This window comes from Meriones unguiculatus, assembly GCF_030254825.1.
Source record: "Meriones unguiculatus strain TT.TT164.6M chromosome Y unlocalized genomic scaffold, Bangor_MerUng_6.1 ChrY_unordered_Scaffold_23, whole genome shotgun sequence".
NCBI classification, from domain to species: Eukaryota; Metazoa; Chordata; class Mammalia; order Rodentia; family Muridae; genus Meriones; species Meriones unguiculatus.
This window is the reverse complement of record NW_026843709.1, coordinates 89,040-95,026: the sequence shown is the minus strand read 5'-3', so window position 1 is coordinate 95,026 and position 5,987 is coordinate 89,040.

Below are 5,987 nucleotides of genomic sequence, written 5' to 3'. Positions count from 1 at the left end.
TCTAAAAAATTCCTGAAACAGACCGTCCAAGAAATTCAAGACAACAGAAAAAGACAAAACGTAAAAATAATAGGAATAGAGGAAAAAGAAGATTCCTTGCACCAAGGCCCAGAAAATGTTTTCAACAAAATCATTAAAGAAAATTTCCCCAAGCTAAAGGAAAGGCCAATCAGAATACATGAGACCTACAGAACACCCAACAAATTTGACCAGAAAAGAAAATCCTCCCGCCACATAATAATCAAAATAGTAAATATACAGAACAAAGAAAAAATACTAAAAGCTGCAAGGGAAAAAGGCCAAGTAACATATAATGGCAAACCCATTAGAATCACACCTGACTTTTCAACAGAGACTATGAAAGCCAGAAGGGCCTGGACTGATATCATGCAGACCCTAAGAGAACACAGATGTCATCGCTTCTCGGCCTTTTGGCTAAGATCAAGTGTGGAGAACACAGATGTCAGCCCAGGCTACTATACCCTGCAAAACTCTCAGTGCTCATAGACTGAGAAAACAAGATATTCCATGACAAAAACAAATTTCAACAATACCTACAAACAAATCCAGCATTACAGAAGACACTGGAAGGGAAAATAAAACCCAAGCAAGCTAGCTACATTCAAGAAAACACAGGAAATAAATAACCTAACTACAGTAAAACAAAAAGCAACCAAGCACACAACCTGATGACCACAGCCAACATCAAATTCAAAGGATCGAACAGCCACTGGTCATTACTCTCTCTCAATATCAAGACTTAATTCTCCAATAAAAAGACAACAGACTAACAGAATGGAGGCATAAACAAAACCCAGCAATCTGTTGTATACAAGAAACACACCTAAGTCACAAAGACAGACATTACCTGAGGGTAAAGGGAAGGAAGACATTTTTCAAGCAAATGGATGCAAGAAGCAAGCAGGAGTAGCCACTCTAATATCTGATAAAATAGTATTTCAAACAAAATTAATCAAGAGATGGGAAAGGACACTTCATACTCATCAAGGGAAAATTCCACCAAGAAGACATCAAAATCCTGAACATCTATGCCCCAAATACAAGGGCAGCCACATTTGTGAAAGAAACATTGATAAAACTTAAACCACACATAGATCCCCACACACTAACACCGCACTCTCAACAAAGGACAGATCAACAAAACAGAAATTAAGCAAAGAAACAATATCTCTAACAGAGGTCATGAATCAAATGGACCTAACAGTCATTTACAGAACATTAAACCCAAACACAAAAGAATTTACCTTCTTCTCAGCACCTCATGGAAACTTCTCCAAAATAGACCACATAGTTGGTCACAAAGCAAGCCTCAACAGATACAAGAAGATTGAAATAATCCCTTGTATCTTGTCTGATCACCATGGAATAAAGCTGGACCTCAGTAACAACGGAAATAGCAAAAAGCCTACATATACATGGAAACTGAACAACTTACTACTAAATGACAGCTGGGTCAGGGAAGAAATAAAGAAAGAAATTAAAATCTTCCTAGAACTCAATGAAAATGAAGACACAACATACCCAAACTTGTGGGACACAATGAAGGCGGTGCTAAGAGGAAAGTTCATAGCACTAAGTGCCTTCAAGAAGAAATTTGAGAGAGCGCACTCAAGCAACTTAATGGCTCACTTAAAAACCCTAGAAAAAGAAGAAGCAGACACACCAAGAAGGAGCAGACCACTGGAAATAATCAAACTCAGGGCTGAAATCAATCAATTAGAAACAAATAAAACAATTCAAAGAATCAATGAAACCAAGAGGTGGTTCTTTGAGAAAATCAACTCGATATACAAACCCTTAGCCAAGCTAACTAAAAGACAGCGAGACACCATCCAAATAAAATCAGAAATGAAAAGGGGAACATAATTACAGACACTGAGGAAATCCAAGCAATCATTAGGACTTACTTCAAAAGTCTATATGCCACAAAATTTGAAAATTTAAATGAAATGGACAATTTATCAACTAGGAATAGCGCTTCCTCAAGATCTAGCCATACCATTCCTAGGCATATGTCCAAAAGAGGCTTAAGTACACAACAAGGACATTTGCTCAACCATGTTTGTAGCAGCTTTATTTGTAATAGCCAGAAGCTGGAAACAACCCAGATGCCCCTCAACAGAAGAATGGATGCAGAAATTGTGGTACATCTACTCAATGGAATATTACTCAGCAATGAAAAATAAGGAAATCATGACATTTGCAGGTAAATGGTGGGATCTGGAAAGGGTCATCCTGAGTGAGCTGTTCCAGAAGCAAAAAGACACACATGGTATATACTCACTCATATAGACATACAACATAGGACAAACCCACTAAAACCTGTGCATCTAAAGAAACTAAGCAAGAGAGAGGACCCTAACTAAAATGTCCAATCCCCATCCGGAAAGGCAAAGAGGATGGACATCGGAAGAAGAAAACAGGAAACAACCTAGGAACCTACCACAGAGGGCCTCTGAAAGCCTCTGCCCTACAGACTATCAAAGCAGATGCTGAGCCTGATGGGCAACTGTTGGGCAGAATGAATGGAATTTTATGTAAGTAGTGGGAAATAGTAAGAGGTGGAGAAGACAGGGTCTCCACAAGGAGAGCAGCAGAACAAGAAAATTTGAACACAGGGAACTTCCCAAAGACTCATACTCCAACCAAGGACTATTCATGGAGATAACCCAGAACCCTGCACACATGTAGCCCAGGGCAGTTCAGAGTCCAATTGGGTTACATAGTAATGTGAAGAGGGACTGTCTCTGAGATAATCTGATTGGCCTGCTCTTTGATCACCTCCCCCTGGGGGGGAGCAGCCTTACCAGGCCATACTAGAGGACAATGCAGCCACTTCTGATGTGAACTGATGGACTAAGATCAGAAAGGAGAGGAGAACCTCCCCTGTCAGTCGACTTGGGGAGTGGCATGCATGCAGAGGGAGGAGGGAGGGTGCAATTGGGATAGGAGGAAGAAGGGCCTCATGGGGGGATGCAGAATGAATAAAGTGTAATTGATGAAAAATTAAAACAAAGAACAAAAATAATTTAAGAACCTTAAATGACTTTCAAAAGTGGAGAAAAACATGGAGTTAGTCAATTTACATGGAGCATGTCTCGCCCCGGGGGGCAATGGTCTCTTGAACCTACTCAGACCTCGGACACCACCACTGCTAGTTCTAGAACTGACGCAGGATGTTCCAACGAGTGGGTTAAGGCTTCTCATAATATTTCCTATAAGCCCACACCTGTTTGTCTATATCCCCCATTTTTATTCATTATTAGCCAGATATAGCCAAGTAATTGTGGTAATGATACTTGCTTTTTTGCCCAATGCTGGAATGCTAGTGAATTTAGGTATGCCCTGGTTACTCGCATACCGCGCTGAGTGCCTGTGCCCGTTGATGCCCCGCATGCTATGAGTCTCTTCAGACAGAAAAGGGATCCTGGAACTACAGCCACCATTGTTACTGCCATCTCATTGGCGGCTGTTTGAGCTACCACTGTGGCATTAGCCATGAGTCATACTGTGCAGACTGCTCAGACCCTGAACAATCTTTTAGCCAATATAGCTCATGCCTTAGATGTACAAAAAGGAATTAATGCTCAACTAAAAGGAGGCTTGATGGTGTTCAATCAGAAGTTTGACCTCGTGCAGGAACAAATTGATACCCTATGGCAAATCACTCAACCTGGCTGTCAATGAAAGTATGCTGGACTTTGACTCACTAGCATACAACATGAGAATCTTTCCTGTGCTGCAAATCTGTCTAAACAACTGTCTAGCTATATTTTAGGTAATTGGACTGGAGAATTCGATACTACGATGGAGCAGCTGAGAGTGGCCTTTGTCACAGTAAATTCTACCAGAGTGGACGCAGGACTAGCCACAGGATTATCATCATGGATTGCAGCAGCCATGAATCATCTGAAGGAATGGGCGGGCATGGGAGCATTAGCAGGCCTTCTGGTGTTGGTCTCCTTGGTTTGCCTGTGGTACATATGCAAGATTAGCGTCTCACAACAGCGTAATGCAGCCATGACCATTCAGGCCTTTACAGCCATTGAAGCAGGACAGTCTCCCCAAGCATGGTTGGCTACCATAAAAAGCTAAAATGTTATGCTCAGGATGCAAGGCTAAGCACTGCACTGAGGGTCATCCGCTTTGGACCCAGAGAAGAGCATGTCTGATTGCATGCGAGTTGATGCCCCAGGTCCCGCCTCTGAGAAAAATGTATCAGACGGGTCTGATGATCTTTGGGTGGATGACACCTAAATGAACATTGGTACAAAGTCCCAATTTATTTCTAATATCAGAGATCAGACCTCTACTCTTGCCTGATGCGTCTAAAACAAAAAGAGGGAAATGTAGAGAGCTGCGAAATGTCGCGCCTTAAAGATGGAGCTGGTTTTCGCCTTCCACCTTCCTGATGGTGAGTCCTCTCTGTCATGAACAACTCCATATTTGGCTAAGGCTGAGGATCTGGCTTGCTTCCATGTATGTGGACCTATCTGCATTGCCCACATGGCATGCTGGGGTTGGCTACCCAGAGGCTATTTAAGCTGTGGGCTGGCTTTCCCCAGGGTCAGATGATTGTTCAAGGTTCCTGAATAAACTGCATTGAAAAAAAAAAAAGACCTCATGAAACTAAAAAAGTTTCTGTAAAGCAAATGACACCATCAACAGAACAAAACAACAGCATACAAACTGGAAAAAGATCTTCATCAACCTTATATCTGACAGAAAGCTAATATGCAGATAGCATGAAGAACTCAAAGAGATAAACACCAAGAACCAGGCTGTGTGTTCTTATTTTTTATTTTCTTTCTTCACTTTAGTATTTAAGGATGTGTAAGACATATGGCCTCCTTGATAGATACTTGTTCTGTAACTGATAAGTGAAGGAATCTAATTTGGCTGTCATGAAAAGCCCTAAAGTTCTTAGAAGGATCTAAGATGATCCTGTCAAAGCAAAAAGGCAGGTTCTCCATTGAGTTTGAGGTGTGAAGAGTAGTTGGCTTTTGTAATTAGGATGAGGCTAGAATAATCTAGAAAGTGAGAGAGGAAATATCTTGGGGCACTTTGATCTGGACCAAGAGTTATCATCTCAAATAAATCGATTGATTTGAGATTGAAGGACTGGCATCTGTAATAAGGTTGACCGGAAACTCTAAGTCCTATGCTAATATCTGTGTCCCAACGGGGTGTAATCATCCTGGCTTGGGTGTCAGTATGAAAGTGTTTCTAGGAATTAACACCTGACACAAAGTGATAGTAATGAGGTAGGAACTGGACTGAGAGTTTCTGAAGAAGGTAAGTATGATGGTTTTGCAGGATTCAATGATGTATGTTTGGCAATAAGTGGAGAGCAGAAGGAGTAGGATTACTATTTCTAGCTCCATCTATTAATAAATTTCATTTTCCTAACTTTTATTGCATAATTGGACCTAATTTTCATATCATTTGTTACTAGATGGATGATATCCAGCCTGTTTTCAATTCTGGCTATTATGAGTAGTGTATCAATAAACGTAGATAAGCTAGGATTTTTTTTCAATTAATTAAGAGTTTTGTATGTATTGGTAATGGTGGTTTTATTGGATTTTTAAAATGGATCTGTTTTTAGGTTTTGAAAAGCTAACCAATAATATCATTGTGACTGAAGTTATTGCTTTCCTACCAGTAAGGATAATTGAAAGCACAGTTTTGCCATACCTAGCACAGGCAATGACACCACAGGGACATGAGAGAGTAGGATACACCTGGGATACCAAGTTAATAAAATGTAACAAATAATAAAAATAAAGAAATCGTGGCACAGAACCAATAAGTAGAAATGGTACAAGACATAAAAACAGAATTAGAATCAATAAAGAAAACACAAAATGAGAAAAATCTGGAGAGGGGGACATAGAGAAAAGATCAGGAACTACAAAGGTAAGCATCACCAACAGAATACAAGAGATGGCAAAAAGAATCTCAGG